The 19,646-nt window shown below is 50.6% G+C and overlaps 6 non-coding genes across 6 annotated transcripts; all 6 read left to right on the top strand.

The window, feature by feature from the left end:
- The first annotated feature begins 727 nt into the window (after positions 1 to 727).
- Positions 728 to 868, top strand: LOC138496437 (U4 spliceosomal RNA). Its single transcript, XR_011277949.1, has one exon. It is a non-coding gene; the product is annotated as a U4 spliceosomal RNA (small nuclear RNA).
- Positions 869 to 4,376: 3,508 nt separating this feature from the next.
- Positions 4,377 to 4,517, top strand: LOC138496436 (U4 spliceosomal RNA). Its single transcript, XR_011277948.1, has one exon. It is a non-coding gene; the product is annotated as a U4 spliceosomal RNA (small nuclear RNA).
- Positions 4,518 to 8,025: 3,508 nt separating this feature from the next.
- On the top strand, positions 8,026 to 8,166 carry LOC138496632 (U4 spliceosomal RNA). The gene has a single exon (XR_011278126.1). It is a non-coding gene; the product is annotated as a U4 spliceosomal RNA (small nuclear RNA).
- A 3,506-nt stretch (positions 8,167 to 11,672) lies between these two features.
- LOC138496434 (U4 spliceosomal RNA) lies at positions 11,673 to 11,813 on the top strand. The gene has a single exon (XR_011277946.1). It is a non-coding gene; the product is annotated as a U4 spliceosomal RNA (small nuclear RNA).
- Positions 11,814 to 15,321: 3,508 nt separating this feature from the next.
- LOC138496433 (U4 spliceosomal RNA) lies at positions 15,322 to 15,462 on the top strand. The gene has a single exon (XR_011277945.1). It is a non-coding gene; the product is annotated as a U4 spliceosomal RNA (small nuclear RNA).
- Positions 15,463 to 18,969: 3,507 nt separating this feature from the next.
- Positions 18,970 to 19,110, top strand: LOC138496432 (U4 spliceosomal RNA). The gene has a single exon (XR_011277944.1). It is a non-coding gene; the product is annotated as a U4 spliceosomal RNA (small nuclear RNA).
- The last annotated feature ends 536 nt before the right edge of the window (positions 19,111 to 19,646 follow it).

Below are 19,646 nucleotides of genomic sequence, written 5' to 3'. Positions count from 1 at the left end.
GGCCGCTTCATTTTTGGCAGTGGAGTGGAAGTAGAATTGCAGGGTCCGCCCTATGAGACAGGGTACAAGACGTGAATTACATAGGACCTTTTCACTTTTCCCAGAGTCCCCTGCAAAATCGGGTCTATTTTCAAGGACAAGTGCAATTATCACAAACAGGTAGGTATGTGATGGCATGGAAATGTATCGAAATTGTAATGGTTTGGTCAACAGTTGGAACGCTCAGAGACAAATTGATTCACTTCTTGTCAATGTCCTGGCTGCACTGCAGAAACAGCTGGTCGTCCTGGTGGAGCATCACTTCACCTGTCCCCAAAGGAGCCCATTTCTCGATGCTGTCCTCGCTCCTGTGCAATCCTCCAATGGCTCTTTGCATTCTCAAGCCTCTCCCATGTTGCCTTGGCAGCGGCCTGCCCAATAATCTCTCAGGAGGGCGGGGTCACTTGCCAACAGGCCACCGATCATGCTAAGGGAAAGAGCGCACAGGTAGCAGCCTGCTCATTTGCATGTTTACTCCCAGAATCCTATGCATACCTTGCTACTATATTTGCTGTCAGTTTGGTGAGCGCAAGATGATACAGGTGTTCACCTCAACAAATCTCGGCACTGGAATCCAGGCGGTTTTATGAGTTTGACAAAGGATGCTCAGGATGGAGCTTGCTGGGATCAGTGCAAGTTAAATGGGAATCCATTCCCGGGGCGCACGGGCCTCTGGGTCAGGTGCTTTAGCTTTGCGCAGTGGCAGTATCGTAGCTCATGAGGTTTAACCGAGGCGCGATTATTGCTTATTGAAAACTTTACCCAATACCCCGCCATGACAGCTTGAAATATAGCTGGAATTGGTAATTTTTGACAGTCTCTACGGAGGCTGAACCGATTTGTTTGAAAAGGAGACAATGACGCTTTTACTCCACTGGAGAAGACCTAGCAAGAGGGGTGTGTTTTTCGGAACCCATCCCTTCTATTCTTTGTTCTCTCGTGGCCTACCCTCAACAAAGGGGTTTACTTCCAGAAGCTAGCGCATTCGTAAACTCCAAGCGGCGCAGCGAAGTCTATGGAACCGTGACCATGCAGCAGGTGCATTAAGCGCCTCAGTTGTCTCGCTGCCTTCCTGATCTCACGACATGAAAACCATGAGCTTTCAGAACCTAGCAGACAGTGACCTGTCTGCCTTCGATCCTCTTTGCCACATCTGCTCTTGCGAAAGTCATCAGATTGTTGGATGGTTACTCAGGGAGGTCTGGCTGCCACTGAAGCCAACCGCAGCAGAGGGGTCGCTTTACCTTTGGCCTTCGCTCACCATCTCAGTCTTCCCAAGAGAGGCAAAAGGGCATTTCTGTCCCCATGCATTCTATAGACACATATTCACGTGGAGTCAACAACCCGACCTCTCTTGGTGTGACGAATCAACTTCCGGGGCACTAGTGGTCCAGGGAGGAATATCGCTTTCTAGACCATCAATCAGTCCCACACCTCTAGTACACCGGAAGGGGTCCGAACAGTGGACGGAACGTCAGGCTGGTTAGTTGCAACAGAGCGAAAAAACAATTGTGACCCACTGATAAAAGGGACTGTCCAGTCAAGGTTGTATACAAATATCTACTTTAGTATTAATACAACAGACAGTTCTAACACACTACAAAATACAACCCACCCTATAAAGGAAAACAGGGGACAGACAGTTTCACAAAGGAGAGGGATGCACTCTGGATACTGACAGGAGTGCAGTCGGTAAAGCAATCAGTCTGAACTGTTCAAGGTTATTTGGTTGCAGCAGCAAGGGAGCAAGGGGTCGTAAATGTCACTAAGGGCCTTCGGAGAAGGACCAGGGGGACAGAACCACAATGTAACTGGTGTTCGAGATGATCTTGGTACTCGACAGCATCGAGTGGCTTCCAGCATGCTTTGTAGCTCCGGCGACAGAGTTCAAGAGGGACGACAGATGCGGATATCAGTTGGCAGGCAGTTTGGTAAGCGAGGCTGGGCGGACGGCTGCAGGCTGCCCTACCCGGCGGCTCGGGGTGAAGAATCGTTGTCTGTGTGCTGGTTGGTGGATCTGGAACGCTGGTCGAGGGTTCTCAGACGGCTTTAGTGACTGCAGCGTGAGAACAGCCACAGTGGTGCAGCCGGTCGCAGTTTGAGAGCTCGACTGCTTCGAAAAAGTCCTTAAAAGATGGACGCTGGTTGATGCTTGTTGTGGCACTCCTCCGAGCTTCTTCTCAATGCTTGGGTAGACGTTTAAGGCAGCCGACCCAAAGCTGAGAAGAGTGTTTGCCGGCAACGGCCTTGTCCTTTGTTCAGAGACTCTCTGGCACTTCCCACCTAGGAAGCTTGCTGGCTTAACCTTTCAGGGCACGCTGTGTGCTGGCTGGGTACCGGTTCTGGTGCTGCTTGATGGATCCTCTGAGTCGGGTATCTCCCTCTGTTCCCTGGGAGATGTTTTGGGAGGTATTTTGCTTCCCTCTTGGAAATCCTGGACTTCCTTCACTGGCGGAAGCCGTGAGGCAGACTGTACCATCACCGAGGGTCCGAATGAGTCCTTCTTCGTACTCCTTTTGAAGTCGTCGGATGATCTGCTTAGTGAAGGGCTCAGCCCTCTTTTAAAGCCAAATGGGCCCCAGTGATTGGAGCATGCTAAGCCTACCTTAAAGACCCAATCCTGGGTCCCCACCACCAATCTTCTGTCATGCGTAAGGTCATGACCAGAGTGCTTTGCAACAGGAAAGGTAAGGGGTGACAACATGTACTACTAAGCCGCACCCATCTTCCTGTCTCCTGTGGATCAAAGTGGCTCTCTGGTTAATTGAGCTCGAGAACAGACTGTCTGCATCAAATCACATATATCTTCCCTCTGAAAGGGGGTGGCCCTGCAGCGGTTGCCTACTGTAAACAGTTGTTCCACACATGACATTCAATGGCCTTCATACAGAGGGGTGGGAGCTAGCTTCAAGCTGACACATTGCATATGAAAAAGGTGTTGGGGTTTCCTGCCCTGTGTTAGTTCTGTGAACAGGCCTCTTGGCAGGCCTGCTTCACTTAACTCTCATCAGTATGCGCTGCCATCAGAGAGAACCTAACAATAGGCAGGGCATATCGATGGAGCCTTTGCTATTTTAAGTAGGCTGACCAGGGCCGGAGGAAGGCGTTGCCTTCCCCCTTCAGAGATGCTTTGATGTACCCATGGCTGTCACATTGCAGCTAAATGTGACAGGAGGACCGCACCGGTAGACTGTGTCCCCCAGAGTGCACTTGACTATGTGTTTGTTGTGCAGTGTCCATTGGGAAATGTGTGCGGAATAGCCCCACACATTTCCAGGAGGTTTACCTACCAACATTCCATTTCTTTTTTAAAAGTATCAAACCAGCCCAGGCGGAGCGCACACTCCCCGTGCGGATGGTCTAATTCCTCACTCTTGGTCAGGTTCTTCAATTCCTACCAGTCAAGTGGTCTCTTCTGTCTGTGTCTGCACTTCATTTGCACAGCAAACAGGCATGTCTTTCCCATGGCAACAGTGTCTTCTCCAAGCTGCACACACAGACAGCCGTTTCTCAGGCTAAATGTTCTCTTCTGACCTCAGTGGCAGAGCCACACTAAGCAGATGGCTCTGCAAAGGCCCAGGGGCTACAGCAAAAAGCCTGAACAGGGCAAGGCCGCTTCATTTTTGGCAGTGGAGTGGAAGTAGAATTGCAGGGTCCGCCCTATGAGACAGGGTACAAGACGTGAATTACATAGGACCTTTTCACTTTTCCCAGAGTCCCCTGCAAAATCGGGTCTATTTTCAAGGACAAGTGCAATTATCACAAACAGGTAGGTATGTGATGGCATGGAAATGTATCGAAATTGTAATGGTTTGGTCAACTGTTGGAACGCTCAGAGACAAATTGATTCACTTCTTGTCAATGTCCTGGCTGCACTGCAGAAACAGCTGGTCGTCCTGGTGGAGCATCACTTCACCTGTCCCCAAAGGAGCCCATTTCTCGACGCTGTCCTCGCTCCTGTGCAATCCTCCAATGGCTCTTTGCATTGTCAAGCCTCTCCCATGTTGCCTTGGCAGCGGCCTGCCCAATAATCTCTCAGGAGGGCGGGGTCACTTGCCAACAGGCCACCGATCATGCTAAGGGAAAGAGCGCACAGGTAGCAGCCTGCTCATTTGCATGTTTACTCCCAGAATCCTATGCATACCTTGCTACTATATTTGCTGTCAGTTTGGTGAGCGCAAGATGATACAGGTGTTCACCTCAACAAATCTCGGCACTGGAATCCAGGCGGTTTTATGAGTTTGACAAAGGATGCTCAGGATGGAGCTTGCTGGGATCAGTGCAAGTTAAATGGGAATCCATTCCCGGGGCGCACGGGCCTCTGGGTCAGGTGCTTTAGCTTTGCGCAGTGGCAGTATCGTAGCTCATGAGGTTTAACCGAGGCGCGATTATTGCTTATTGAAAACTTTACCCAATACCCCGCCATGACAGCTTGAAATATAGCTGGAATTGGTAATTTTTGACAGTCTCTACGGAGGCTGAACCGATTTGTTTGAAAAGGAGACAATGACGCTTTTACTCCACTGGAGAAGACCTAGCAAGAGGGGTGTGTTTTTCGGAACCCATCCCTTCTATTCTTTGTTCTCTCTTGGCCTACCCTCAACAAAGGGGTTTACTTCCAGAAGCTAGCGCATTCGTAAACTCCAAGCGGCGCAGCGAAGTCTATGGAACCGTGACCATGCAGCAGGTGCATTAAGCGCCTCAGTTGTCTCGCTGCCTTCCTGATCTCACGACATGAAAACCATGAGCTTTCAGAACCTAGCAGACAGTGACCTGTCTGCCTTCGATCCTCTTTGCCACATCTGCTCTTGCGAAAGTCATCAGATTGTTGGATGGTTACTCAGGGAGGTCTGGCTGCCACTGAAGCCAACCGCAGCAGAGGGGTCGCTTTACCTTTGGCCTTCGCTCACCATCTCAGTCTTCCCAAGAGAGGCAAAAGGGCATTTCTGTCCCCATGCATTCTATAGACACATATTCACGTGGAGTCAACAACCCGACCTCTCTTGGTGTGACGAATCAACTTCCGGGGCACTAGTGGTCCAGGGAGGAATATCGCTTTCTAGACCATCAATCAGTCCCACACCTCTAGTACACCGGAAGGGGTCCGAACAGTGGACGGAACGTCAGGCTGGTTAGTTGCAACAGAGCGAAAAAACAATTGTGACCCACTGATAAAAGGGACTGTCCAGTCAAGGTTGTATACAAATATCTACTTTAGTATTAATACAACAGACAGTTCTAACACACTACAAAATACAACCCACCCTATAAAGGAAAACAGGGGACAGACAGTTTCACAAAGGAGAGGGATGCACTCTGGATACTGACAGGAGTGCAGTCGGTAAAGCAATCAGTCTGAACTGTTCAAGGTTATTTGGTTGCAGCAGCAAGGGAGCAAGAGGTCGTAAATGTCACTAAGGGCCTTCGGAGAAGGACCAGGGGGACAGAACCACAATGTAACTGGTGTTTGAGATGATCTTGGTACTCGACAGCATCGAGTGGCTTCCAGCATGCTTTGTAGCTCCGGCGACAGAGTTCAAGAGGGACGACAGATGCGGATATCAGTTGGCAGGCAGTTTGGTAAGCGAGGCTGGGCGGACGGCTGCAGGCTGCCCTACCCGGCGGCTCGGGGTGAAGAATCGTTGTCTGTGTGCTGGTTGGTGGATCTGGAACGCTGGTCGAGGGTTCTCAGACGGCTTTAGTGACTGCAGCGTGAGAACAGCCACAGTGGTGCAGCCGGTCGCAGTTTGAGAGCTCGACTGCTTCGAAAAAGTCCTTAAAAGATGGACGCTGGTTGATGCTTGTTGTGGCACTCCTCCGAGCTTCTTCTCAATGCTTGGGTCGACGTTTAAGGCGGCCGACCCAAAGCTGAGAAGAGTGTTTGCCGGCAACGGCCTTGTCCTTTGTTCAGAGACTCTCTGGCACTTCCCACCTAGGAAGCTTGCTGGCTTAACCTAGCAGGGCACGCTGTGTGCTGGCTGGGTACCGGTTCTGGTGCTGCTTGATGGATCCTCTGAGTCAGGTATCTCCCTCTGTTCCCTGGGAGATGTTTTGGGAGGTATTTTGCTTCCCTCTTGGAAATCCTGGACTTCCTTCACTGGCGGAAGCCGTGAGGCAGACTGTACCATCACCGAGGGTCCGAATGAGTCCTTCTTCGTACTCCTTTTGAAGTCGTCGGATGATCTGCTTAGTGAGGGGCTCAGCCCTCTTTTAAAGCCAAATGGGCCCCAGTGATTGGAGCATGCTAAGCCTACCTTAAAGACCCAATCCTGGGTCCCCACCACCAATCTTCTGTCATGCGTAAGGTCATGACCAGAGTGCTTTGCAACAGGAAAGGTAAGGGGTGACAACATGTACTACTAAGCCGCACCCATCTTCCTGTCTCCTGTGGATCAAAGTGGCTCTCTGGTTAATTGAGCTCGAGAACAGACTGTCTGCATCAAATCACATATATCTTCCCTCTGAAAGGGGGTGGCCCTGCAGCGGTTGCCTACTGTAAACAGTTGTTCCACACATGACATTCAATGGCCTTCATACAGAGGGGTGGGAGCTAGCTTCAAGCTGACACATTGCATATGAAAAAGGTGTTGGGGTTTCCTGCCCTGTGTTAGTTCTGTGAACAGGCCTCTTGGCAGGCCTGCTTCACTTAACTCTCATCAGTATGCGCTGCCATCAGAGAGAACCTAACAATAGGCAGGGCATATCGATGGAGCCTTTGCTATTTTAAGTAGGCTGACCAGGGCCGGAGGAAGGCGTTGCCTTCCCCCTTCAGAGATGCTTTGATGTACCCATGGCTGTCACATTGCAGCTAAATGTGACAGGAGGACCGCACCGGTAGACTGTGTCCCCCAGAATGCACTTGACTATGTGTTTGTTGTGCAGTGTCCATTGGGAAATGTGTGCGGAATAGCCCCACACATTTCCAGGAGGTTTACCTACCAACATTCCATTTCTTTTTTTAAAGTATCAAACCAGCCCAGGCGGAGCGCACACTCCCCGTGCGGATGGTCTAATTCCTCACTCTTGGTCAGGTTCTTCAATTCCTACCAGTCAAGTGGTCTCTTCTGTCTGTGTCTGCACTTCATTTGCACAGCAAACAGGCATGTCTTTCCCATGGCAACAGTGTCTTCTCCAAGCTGCACACACAGACAGCCGTTTCTCAGGCTAAATGTTCTCTTCTGACCTCCGTGGCAGAGCCACACTAAGCAGATGGCTCTGCAAAGGCCCAGGGGCTACAGCAAAAAGCCTGAACAGGGCAAGGCCGCTTCATTTTTGGCAGTGGAGTGGAAGTAGAATTGCAGGGTCCGCCCTATGAGACAGGGTACAAGACGTGAATTACATAGGACCTTTTCACTTTTCCCAGAGTCCCCTGCAAAATCGGGTCTATTTTCAAGGACAAGTGCAATTATCACAAACAGGTAGGTATGTGATGGCATGGAAATGTATCGAAATTGTAATGGTTTGGTCAACAGTTGGAACGCTCAGAGACAAATTGATTCACTTCTTGTCAATGTCCTGGCTGCACTGCAGAAACAGCTGGTCGTCCTGGTGGAGCATCACTTCACCTGTCCCCAAAGGAGCCCATTTCTCGATGCTGTCCTCGCTCCTGTGCAATCCTCCAATGGCTCTTTGCATTCTCAAGCCTCTCCCATGTTGCCTTGGCAGCGGCCTGCCCAATAATCTCTCAGGAGGGCGGGGTCACTTGCCAACAGGCCACCGATCATGCTAAGGGAAAGAGCGCACAGGTAGCAGCCTGCTCATTTGCATGTTTACTCCCAGAATCCTATGCATACCTTGCTACTATATTTGCTGTCAGTTTGGTGAGCGCAAGATGATACAGGTGTTCACCTCAACAAATCTCGGCACTGGAATCCAGGCGGTTTTATGAGTTTGACAAAGGATGCTCAGGATGGAGCTTGCTGGGATCAGTGCAAGTTAAATGGGAATCCATTCCCGGGGCGCACGGGCCTCTGGGTCAGGTGCTTTAGCTTTGCGCAGTGGCAGTATCGTAGTTCATGAGGTTTAACCGAGGCGCGATTATTGCTTATTGAAAACTTTACCCAATACCCCGCCATGACAGCTTGAAATATAGCTGGAATTGGTAATTTTTGACAGTCTCTACGGAGACTGAACCGATTTGTTTGAAAAGGAGACGATGACGCTTTTACTCCACTGGAGAAGACCTAGCAAGAGGGGTGTGTTTTTCGGAACCCATCCCTTCTATTCTTTGTTCTCTCGTGGCCTACCCTCAACAAAGGGGTTTACTTCCAGAAGCTAGCGCATTCGTAAACTCCAAGCGGCGCAGCGAAGTCTATGGAACCGTGACCATGCAGCAGGTGCATTAAGCGCCTCAGTTGTCTCGCTGCCTTCCTGATCTCACGACATGAAGACCATGAGCTTTCAGAACCTAGCAGACAGTGACCTGTCTGCCTTCGATCCTCTTTGCCACATCTGCTCTTGCGAAAGTCATCAGATTGTTGGATGGTTACTCAGGGAGGTCTGGCTGCCACTGAAGCCAACCGCAGCAGAGGGGTCGCTTACCTTTGGCCTTCGCTCACCATCTCAGTCTTCCCAAGAGAGGCAAAAGGGCATTTCTGTCCCCATGCATTCTATAGACACATATTCACGTGGAGTCAACAACCCGACCTCTCTTGGTGTGACGAATCAACTTCCGGGGCACTAGTGGTCCAGGGAGGAATATCGCTTTCTAGACCATCAATCAGTCCCACACCTCTAGTACACCGGAAGGGGTCCGAACAGTGGACGGAACGTCAGGCTGGTTAGTTGCAACAGAGCGAAAAAACAATTGTGACCCACTGATAAAAGGGATTGTCCAGTCAAGGTTGTATACAAATATCTACTTTAGTATTAATACAACAGACAGTTCTAACACACTACAAAATACAACCCACCCTATAAAGGAAAACAGGGGACAGACAGTTTCACAAAGGAGAGGGATGCACTCTGGATACTGACAGGAGTGCAGTCGGTAAAGCAATCAGTCTGAACTGTTCAAGGTTATTTGGTTGCAGCAGCAAGGGAGCAAGAGGTCGTAAATGTCACTAAGGGCCTTCGGAGAAGGACCAGGGGGACAGAACCACAATGTAACTGGTGTTTGAGATGATCTTGGTACTCGACAGCATCGAGTGGCTTCCAGCATGCTTTGTAGCTCTGGCGACAGAGTTCAAGAGGGACGACAGATGCGGATATCAGTTGGCAGGCAGTTTGGTAAGCGAGGCTGGGCGGACGGCTGCAGGCTGCCCTACCCGGCGGCTCGGGGTGAAGAATCGTTGTCTGTGTGCTGGTTGGTGGATCTGGAACGCTGGTCGAGGGTTCTCAGACGGCTTTAGTGACTGCAGCGTGAGAACAGCCACAGTGGTGCAGCCGGTCGCAGTTTGAGAGCTCGACTGCTTCGAAAAAGTCCTTAAAAGATGGACGCTGGTTGATGCTTGTTGTGGCACTCCTCCGAGCTTCTTCTCAATGCTTGGGTCGACGTTTAAGGCGGCCGACCCAAAGCTGAGAAGAGTGTTTGCCGGCAACGGCCTTGTCCTTTGTTCAGAGACTCTCTGGCACTTCCCACCTAGGAAGCTTGCTGGCTTAACCTAGCAGGGCACGCTGTGTGCTGGCTGGGTACCGGTTCTGGTGCTGCTTGATGGATCCTCTGAGTCGGGTATCTCCCTCTGTTCCCTGGGAGATGTTTTGGGAGGTATTTTGCTTCCCTCTTGGAAATCCTGGACTTCCTTCACTGGCGGAAGCCGTGAGGCAGACTGTACCATCACCGAGGGTCCGAATGAGTCCTTCTTCGTACTCCTTTTGAAGTCGTCGGATGATCTGCTTAGTGAGGGGCTCAGCCCTCTTTTAAAGCCAAATGGGCCCCAGTGATTGGAGCATGCTAAGCCTACCTTAAAGACCCAATCCTGGGTCCCCACCACCAATCTTCTGTCATGCGTAAGGTCATGACCAGAGTGCTTTGCAACAGGAAAGGTAAGGGGTGACAACATGTACTACTAAGCCGCACCCATCTTCCTGTCTCCTGTGGATCAAAGTGGCTCTCTGGTTAATTGAGCTCGAGAACAGACTGTCTGCATCAAATCACATATATCTTCCCTCTGAAAGGGGGTGGCCCTGCAGCGGTTGCCTACTGTAAACAGTTGTTCCACACATGACATTCAATGGCCTTCATACAGAGGGGTGGGAGCTAGCTGCAAGCTGACACATTGCATATGAAAAAGGTGTTGGGGTTTCCTGCCCTGTGTTAGTTCTGTGAACAGGCCTCTTGGCAGGCCTGCTTCACTTAACTCTCATCAGTATGCGCTGCCATCAGAGAGAACCTAACAATAGGCAGGGCATATAGATGGAGCCTTTGCTATTTTAAGTAGGCTGACCAGGGCCGGAGGAAGGCGTTGCCTTCCCCCTTCAGAGATGCTTTGATGTACCCATGGCTGTCACATTGCAGCTAAATGTGACAGGAGGACCGCACCGGTAGACTCTGTCCCCCAGAGTGCACTTGACTATGTGTTTGTTGTGCAGTGTCCATTGGGAAATGTGTGCGGAATAGCCCCACACATTTCCAGGAGGTTTACCTACCAACATTCCATTTCTTTTTTAAAAGTATCAAACCAGCCCAGGCGGAGCGCACACTCCCCGTGCGGATGGTCTAATTCCTCACTCTTGGTCAGGTTCTTCAATTCCTACCAGTCAAGTGGTCTCTTCTGTCTGTGTCTGCACTTCATTTGCACAGCAAACAGGCATGTCTTTCCCATGGCAACAGTGTCTTCTCCAAGCTGCACACACAGACAGCCGTTTCTCAGGCTAAATGTTCTCTTCTGACCTCAGTGGCAGAGCCACACTAAGCAGATGGCTCTGCAAAGGCCCAGGGGCTACAGCAAAAAGCCTGAACAGGGCAAGGCCGCTTCATTTTTGGCAGTGGAGTGGAAGTAGAATTGCAGGGTCCGCCCTATGAGACAGGGTACAAGACGTGAATTACATAAGACCTTTTCACTTTCCCAGAGTCCCCTGCAAAATCGGGTCTATTTTCAAGGACAAGTGCAATTATCACAAACAGGTAGGTATGTGATGGCATGGAAATGTATCGAAATTGTAATGGTTTGGTCAACAGTTGGAACGCTCAGAGACAAATTGATTCACTTCTTGTCAATGTCCTGGCTGCACTGCAGAAACAGCTGGTCGTCCTGGTGGAGCATCACTTCACCTGTCCCCAAAGGAGCCCATTTCTCGATGCTGTCCTCGCTCCTGTGCAATCCTCCAATGGCTCTTTGCATTCTCAAGCCTCTCCCATGTTGCCTTGGCAGCGGCCTGCCCAATAATCTCTCAGGAGGGCGGGGTCACTTGCCAACAGGCCACCGATCATGCTAAGGGAAAGAGCGCACAGGTAGCAGCCTGCTCATTTGCATGTTTACTCCCAGAATCCTATGCATACCTTGCTACTATATTTGCTGTCAGTTTGGTGAGCGCAAGATGATACAGGTGTTCACCTCAACAAATCTCGGCACTGGAATCCAGGCGGTTTTATGAGTTTGACAAAGGATGCTCAGGATGGAGCTTGCTGGGATCAGTGCAGGTTAAATGGGAATCCATTCCCGGGGCGCACGGGCCTCTGGGTCAGGTGCTTTAGCTTTGCGCAGTGGCAGTATCGTAGCTCATGAGGTTTAACCGAGGCGCGATTATTGCTTATTGAAAACTTTACCCAATACCCCGCCATGACAGCTTGAAATATAGCTGGAATTGGTAATTTTTGACAGTCTCTACGGAGGCTGAACCGATTTGTTTGAAAAGGAGACAATGACGCTTTTACTCCACTGGAGAAGACCTAGCAAGAGGGGTGTGTTTTTCGGAACCCATCCCTTCTATTCTTTGTTCTCTCGTGGCCTACCCTCAACAAAGGGGTTTACTTCCAGAAGCTAGCGCATTCGTAAACTCCAAGCGGCGCAGCGAAGTCTATGGAACCGTGACCATGCAGCAGGTGCATTAAGCGCCTCAGTTGTCTCGCTGCCTTCCTGATCTCACGACATGAAAACCATGAGCTTTCAGAACCTAGCAGACAGTGACCTGTCTGCCTTCGATCCTCTTTGCCACATCTGCTCTTGCGAAAGTCATCAGATTGTTGGATGGTTACTCAGGGAGGTCTGGCTGCCACTGAAGCCAACCGCAGCAGAGGGGTCGCTTTACCTTTGGCCTTCGCTCACCATCTCAGTCTTCCCAAGAGAGGCAAAAGGGCATTTCTGTCCCCATGCATTCTATAGACACATATTCACGTGGAGTCAACAACCCGACCTCTCTTGGTGTGACGAATCAACTTCCGGGGCACTAGTGGTCCAGGGAGGAATATCGCTTTCTAGACCATCAATCAGTCCCACACCTCTAGTACACCGGAAGGGGTCCGAACAGTGGACGGAACGTCAGGCTGGTTAGTTGCAACAGAGCGAAAAAACAATTGTGACCCACTGATAAAAGGGACTGTCCAGTCAAGGTTGTATACAAATATCTACTTTAGTATTAATACAACAGACAGTTCTAACACACTACAAAATACAACCCACCCTATAAAGGAAAACAGGGGACAGACAGTTTCACAAAGGAGAGGGATGCACTCTGGATACTGACAGGAGTGCAGTCGGTAAAGCAATCAGTCTGAACTGTTCAAGGTTATTTGGTTGCAGCAGCAAGGGAGCAAGAGGTCGTAAATGTCACTAAGGGCCTTCGGAGAAGGACCAGGGGGACAGAACCACAATGTAACTGGTGTTTGAGATGATCTTGGTACTCGACAGCATCGAGTGGCTTCCAGCATGCTTTGTAGCTCCGGCGACAGAGTTCAAGAGGGACGACAGATGCGGATATCAGTTGGCAGGCAGTTTGGTAAGCGAGGCTGGGCGGACGGCTGCAGGCTGCCCTACCCGGCGGCTCGGGGTGAAGAATCGTTGTCTGTGTGCTGGTTGGTGGATCTGGAACGCTGGTCGAGGGTTCTCAGACGGCTTTAGTGACTGCAGCGTGAGAACAGCCACAGTGGTGCAGCCGGTCGCAGTTTGAGAGCTCGACTGCTTCGAAAAAGTCCTTAAAAGATGGACGCTGGTTGATGCTTGTTGTGGCACTCCTCCGAGCTTCTTCTCAATGCTTGGGTCGACGTTTAAGGCGGCCGACCCAAAGCTGAGAAGAGTGTTTGCCGGCAACGGCCTTGTCCTTTGTTCAGAGACTCTCTGGCACTTCCCACCTAGGAAGCTTGCTGGCTTAACCTAGCAGGGCACGCTGTGTGCTGGCTGGGTACCGGTTCTGGTGCTGCTTGATGGATCCTCTGAGTCGGGTATCTCCCTCTGTTCCCTGGGAGATGTTTTGGGAGGTATTTTGCTTCCCTCTTGGAAATCCTGGACTTCCTTCACTGGCGGAAGCCGTGAGGCAGACTGTACCATCACCGAGGGTCCGAATGAGTCCTTCTTCGTACTCCTTTTGAAGTCGTCGGATGATCTGCTTAGTGAGGGGCTCAGCCCTCTTTTAAAGCCAAATGGGCCCCAGTGATTGGAGCATGCTAAGCCTACCTTAAAGACCCAATCCTGGGTCCCCACCACCAATCTTCTGTCATGCGTAAGGTCATGACCAGAGTGCTTTGCAACAGGAAAGGTAAGGGGTGACAACATGTACTACTAAGCCGCACCCATCTTCCTGTCTCCTGTGGATCAAAGTGGCTCTCTGGTTAATTGAGCTCGAGAACAGACTGTCTGCATCAAATCACATATATCTTCCCTCTGAAAGGGGGTGGCCCTGCAGCGGTTGCCTACTTTAAACAGTTGTTCCACACATGACATTCAATGGCCTTCATACAGAGGGGTGGGAGCTAGCTTCAAGCTGACACATTGCATATGAAAAAGGTGTTGGGGTTTCCTGCCCTGTGTTAGTTCTGTGAACAGGCCTCTTGGCAGGCCTGCTTCACTTAACTCTCATCAGTATGCGCTGCCATCAGAGAGAACCTAACAATAGGCAGGGCATATCGATGGAGCCTTTGCTATTTTAAGTAGGCTGACCAGGGCCGGAGGAAGGCGTTGCCTTCCCCCTTCAGAGATGCTTTGATGTACCCATGGCTGTCACATTGCAGCTAAATGTGACAGGAGGACCGCACCGGTAGACTGTGTCCCCCAGAGTGCACTTGACTATGTGTTTGTTGTGCAGTGTCCATTGGGAAATGTGTGCGGAATAGCCCCACACATTTCCAGGAGGTTTACCTACCAACATTCCATTTCTTTTTTAAAAGTATCAAACCAGCCCAGGCGGAGCGCACACTCCCCGTGCGGATGGTCTAATTCCTCACTCTTGGTCAGGTTCTTCAATTCCTACCAGTCAAGTGGTCTCTTCTGTCTGTGTCTGCACTTCATTTGCACAGCAAACAGGCATGTCTTTCCCATGGCAACAGTGTCTTCTCCAAGCTGCACACACAGACAGCCGTTTCTCAGGCTAAATGTTCTCTTCTGACCTCAGTGGCAGAGCCACACTAAGCAGATGGCTCTGCAAAGGCCCAGGGGCTACAGCAAAAATCCTGAACAGGGCAAGGCCGCTTCATTTTTGGCAGTGGAGTGGAAGTAGAATTGCAGGGTCCGCCCTATGAGACAGGGTACAAGATGTGAATTACATAGGACCTTTTCACTTTTCCCAGAGTCCCCTGCAAAATCGGGTCTATTTTCAAGGACAAGTGCAATTATCACAAACAGGTAGGTATGTGATGGCATGGAAATGTATCGAAATTGTAATGGGTTGGTCAACAGTTGGAACGCTCAGAGACAAATTGATTCACTTCTTGTCAATGTCCTGGCTGCACTGCAGAAACAGCTGGTCGTCCTGGTGGAGCATCACTTCACCTGTCCCCAAAGGAGCCCATTTCTCGATGCTGTCCTCGCTCCTGTGCAATCCTCCAATGGCTCTTTGCATTCTCAAGCCTCTCCCATGTTGCCTTGGCAGCGGCCTGCCCAATAATCTCTCAGGAGGGCGGGGTCACTTGCCAACAGGCCACCGATCATGCTAAGGGAAAGAGCGCACAGGTAGCAGCCTGCTCATTTGCATGTTTACTCCCAGAATCCTATGCATACCTTGCTACTATATTTGCTGTCAGTTTGGTGAGCGCAAGATGATACAGGTGTTCACCTCAACAAATCTCGGCACTGGAATCCAGGCGGTTTTATGAGTTTGACAAAGGATGCTCAGGATGGAGCTTGCTGGGATCAGTGCAAGTTAAATGGGAATCCATTCCCGGGGCGCACGGGCCTCTGGGTCAGGTGCTTTAGCTTTGCGCAGTGGCAGTATCGTAGCTCATGAGGTTTAACCGAGGCGCGATTATTGCTTATTGAAAACTTTACCCAATACCCCGCCATGACAGCTTGAAATATAGCTGGAATTGGTAATTTTTGACAGTCTCTACGGAGGCTGAACCGATTTGTTTGAAAAGGAGACAATGACGCTTTTACTCCACTGGAGAAGACCTAGCAAGAGGGGTGTGTTTTTCGGAACCCATCCCTTCTATTCTTTGTTCTCTCGTGGCCTACCCTCAACAAAGGGGTTTACTTCCAGAAGCTAGCGCATTCGTAAACTCCAAGCGGCGCAGCGAAGTCTATGGAACCGTGACCATGCAGCAGGTGCATTAAGCGCCTCAGTTGTCTCGCTGCCTTCCTGATCTCACGACATGAAAACCATGAGCTTTCAGAACCTAGCAGACAGTGACCTGTCTGCCTTCGATCCTCTTTGCCACATCTGCTCTTGCGAAAGTCATCAGATTGTTGGATGGTTACTCAGGGAGGTCTGGCTGCCACTGAAGCCAACCGCAGCAGAGGGGTCGCTTTACCTTTGGCCTTCGCTCACCATCTCAGTCTTCCCAAGAGAGGCAAAAGGGCATTTCTGTCCCCATGCATTCTATAGACACATATTCACGTGGAGTCAACAACCCGACCTCTCTTGGTGTGACGAATCAACTTCCGGGGCACTAGTGGTCCAGGGAGGAATATCGCTTTCTAGACCATCAATCAGTCCCACACCTCTAGTACACCGGAAGGGGTCCGAACAGTGGACGGAACATCAGGCTGGTTAGTTGCAACAGAGCGAAAAAACAATTGTGACCCACTGATAAAAGGGACTGTCCAGTCAAGGTTGTATACACATATCTACTTTAGTATTAATACAACAGACAGTTCTAACACACTACAAAATACAACCCACCCTATAAAGGAAAACAGGGGACAGACAGTTTCACAAAGGAGAGGGATGCACTCTGGATACTGACAGGAGTGCAGTCGGTAAAGCAATCAGTCTGAACTGTTCAAGGTTATTTGGTTGCAGCAGCAAGGGAGCAAGAGGTCGTAAATGTCACTAAGGGCCTTCGGAGAAGGACCAGGGGGACAGAACCACAATGTAACTGGTGTTTGAGATGATCTTGGTACTCGACAGCATCGAGTGGCTTCCAGCATGCTTTGTAGCTCCGGCGACAGAGTTCAAGAGGGACGACAGATGCGGATATCAGTTGGCAGGCAGTTTGGTAAGCGAGGCTGGGCGGCCGGCTGCAGGCTGCCCTACCCGGCGGCTCGGGGTGAAGAATCGTTGTCTGTGTGCTGGTTGGTGGATCTGGAACGCTGGTCGAGGGTTCTCAGACGGCTTTAGTGACTGCAGCGTGAGAACAGCCACAGTGGTGCAGCCGGTCGCAGTTTGAGAGCTCGACTGCTTCGAAAAAGTCCTTCAAAGATGGACGCTGGTTGAGGCTTGTTGTGGCACTCCTCCGAGCTTCTTCTCAATGCTTGGGTCGACGTTTAAGGCGGCCGACCCAAAGCTGAGAAGAGTGTTTGCCGGCAACGGCCTTGTCCTTTGTTCAGAGACTCTCTGGCACTTCCCACCTAGGAAGCTTGCTGGCTTAACCTAGCAGGGCACGCTGTGTGCTGGCTGGGTACCGGTTCTGGTGCTGCTTGATGGATCCTCTGAGTCGGGTATCTCCCTCTGTTCCCTGGGAGATGTTTTGGGAGGTATTTTGCTTCCCTCTTGGAAATCCTGGACTTCCTTCACTGGCGGAAGCCGTGAGGCAGACTGTACCATCACCGAGGGTCCGAATGAGTCCTTCTTCGTACTCCTTTTGAAGTCGTCGGATGATCTGCTTAGTGAGGGGCTCAGCCCTCTTTTAAAGCCAAATGGGCCCCAGTGATTGGAGCATGCTAAGCCTACCTTAAAGACCCAATCCTGGGTCCCCACCACCAATCTTCTGTCATGCGTAAGGTCATGACCAGAGTGCTTTGCAACAGGAAAGGTAAGGGGTGACAACATGTACTACTAAGCCGCACCCATCTTCCTGTCTCCTGTGGATCAAAGTGGCTCTCTGGTTAATTGAGCTCGAGAACAGACTGTCTGCATCAAATCACATATATCTTCCCTCTGAAAGGGGGGGCCCTGCAGCGGTTGCCTACTGTAAACAGTTGTTCCACACATGACATTCAATGGCCTTCATACAGAGGGGTGGGAGCTAGCTTCAAGCTGACACATTGCATATGAAAAAGGTGTTGGGGTTTCCTGCCCTGTGTTAGTTCTGTGAACAGGCCTCTTGGCAGGCCTGCTTCACTTAACTCTCATCAGTATGCGCTGCCATCAGAGAGAACCTAACAATAGGCAGGGCATATCGATGGAGCCTTTGCTATTTTAAGTAGGCTGACCAGGGCCGGAGGAAGGCGTTGCCTTCCCCCTTCAGAGATGCTTTGATGTACCCATGGCTGTCACATTGCAGCTAAATGTGACAGGAGGACCGCACCGGTAGACTGTGTCCCCCAGAGTGCACTTGACTATGTGTTTGTTGTGCAGTGTCCATTGGGAAATGTGTGCGGAATAGCCCCACACATTTCCAGGAGGTTTACCTACCAACATTCCATTTCTTTTTTAAAAGTATCAAACCAGCCCAGGCGGAGCACACACTCCCCGTGCAGATGGTCTAATTCCTCACTCTTGGTCAGGTTCTTCAATTCCTACCAGTCAAGTGGTCTCTTCTGTCTGTGTCTGCACTTCATTTGCACAGCAAACAGGCATGTCTTTCCCATGGCAACAGTGTCTTCTCCAAGCTGCACACACAGACAGCCGTTTCTCAGGCTAAATGTTCTCTTCTGACCTCAGTGGCAGAGCCACACTAAGCAGATGGCTCTGCAAAGGCCCAGGGGCTACAGCAAAAAGCCTGAACAGGGCAAGGCCGCTTCATTTTTGGCAGTGGAGTGGAAGTAGAATTGCAGGGTCCGCCCTATGAGACAGGGTACAAGACGTGAATTACATAGGACCTTTTCACTTTTCCCAGAGTCCCCTGCAAAATCGGGTCTATTTTCAAGGACAAGTGCAATTATCACAAACAGGTAGGTATGTGATGGCATGGAAATGTATCGAAATTGTAATGGTTTGGTCAACAGTTGGAACGCTCAGAGACAAATTGATTCACTTCTTGTCAATGTCCTGGCTGCACTGCAGAAACAGCTGGTCGTCCTGGTGGAGCATCACTTCACCTGTCCCCAAAGGAGCCCATTTCTCGATGCTGTCCTCGCTCCTGTGCAATCCTCCAATGGCTCTTTGCATTCTCAAGCCTCTCCCATGTTGCCTTGGCAGCGGCCTGCCCAATAATCTCTCAGGAGGGCGGGGTCACTTGCCAACAGGCCACCGATCATGCTAAGGGAAAGAGCGCACAGGTAGCAGCCTGCTCATTTGCATGTTTACTCCCAGAATCCTATGCATACCTTGCTACTATATTTGCTGTCAGTTTGGTGAGCGCAAGATGATACAGGTGTTCACCTCAACAAATCTCGGCACTGGAATCCAGGCGGTTTTATGAGTTTGACAAAGGATGCTCAGGATGGAGCTTGCTGGGATCAGTGCAAGTTAAATGGGAATCCATTCCCGGGGCGCACGGGCCTCTGGGTCAGGTGCTTTAGCTTTGCGCAGTGGCAGTATCGTAGCTCATGAGGTTTAACCGAGGCGCGATTATTGCTTATTGAAAACTTTACCCAATACCCCGCCATGACAGCTTGAAATATAGCTGGAATTGGTAATTTTTGACAGTCTCTACGGAGGCTGAACCGATTTGTTTGAAAAGGAGACAATGACGCTTTTACTCCACTGGAGAAGACCTAGCAAGAGGGGTGTGTTTTTCGGAACCCATCCCTTCTATTCTTTGTTCTCTCGTGGCCTACCCTCAACAAAGGGGTTTACTTCCAGAAGCTAGCGCATTCGTAAACTCCAAGCGGCGCAGCGAAGTCTATGGAACCGTGACCATGCAGCAGGTGCATTAAGCGCCTCAGTTGTCTCGCTGCCTTCCTGATCACACGACATGAAAACCATGAGCTTTCAGAACCTAGCAGACAGTGACCTGTCTGCCTTCGATCCTCTTTGCCACATCTGCTCTTGCGAAAGTCATCAGATTGTTGGATGGTTACTCAGGGAGGTCTGGCTGCCACTGAAGCCAACCGCAGCAGAGGGGTCGCTTTACCTTTGGCCTTCGCTCACCATCTCAGTCTTCCCAAGAGAGGCAAAAGGGCATTTCTGTCCCCATGCATTCTATAGACACATATTCACGTGGAGTCAACAACCCGACCTCTCTTGGTGTGACG

This window comes from Ambystoma mexicanum, chromosome 10, assembly GCF_040938575.1.
Source record: "Ambystoma mexicanum isolate Mex_15411 chromosome 10, UKY_AmexF1_1, whole genome shotgun sequence".
NCBI lineage: Eukaryota > Metazoa > Chordata > Amphibia > Caudata > Ambystomatidae > Ambystoma > Ambystoma mexicanum.
This window is presented reverse-complemented; position numbering and strand designations above follow the sequence as displayed.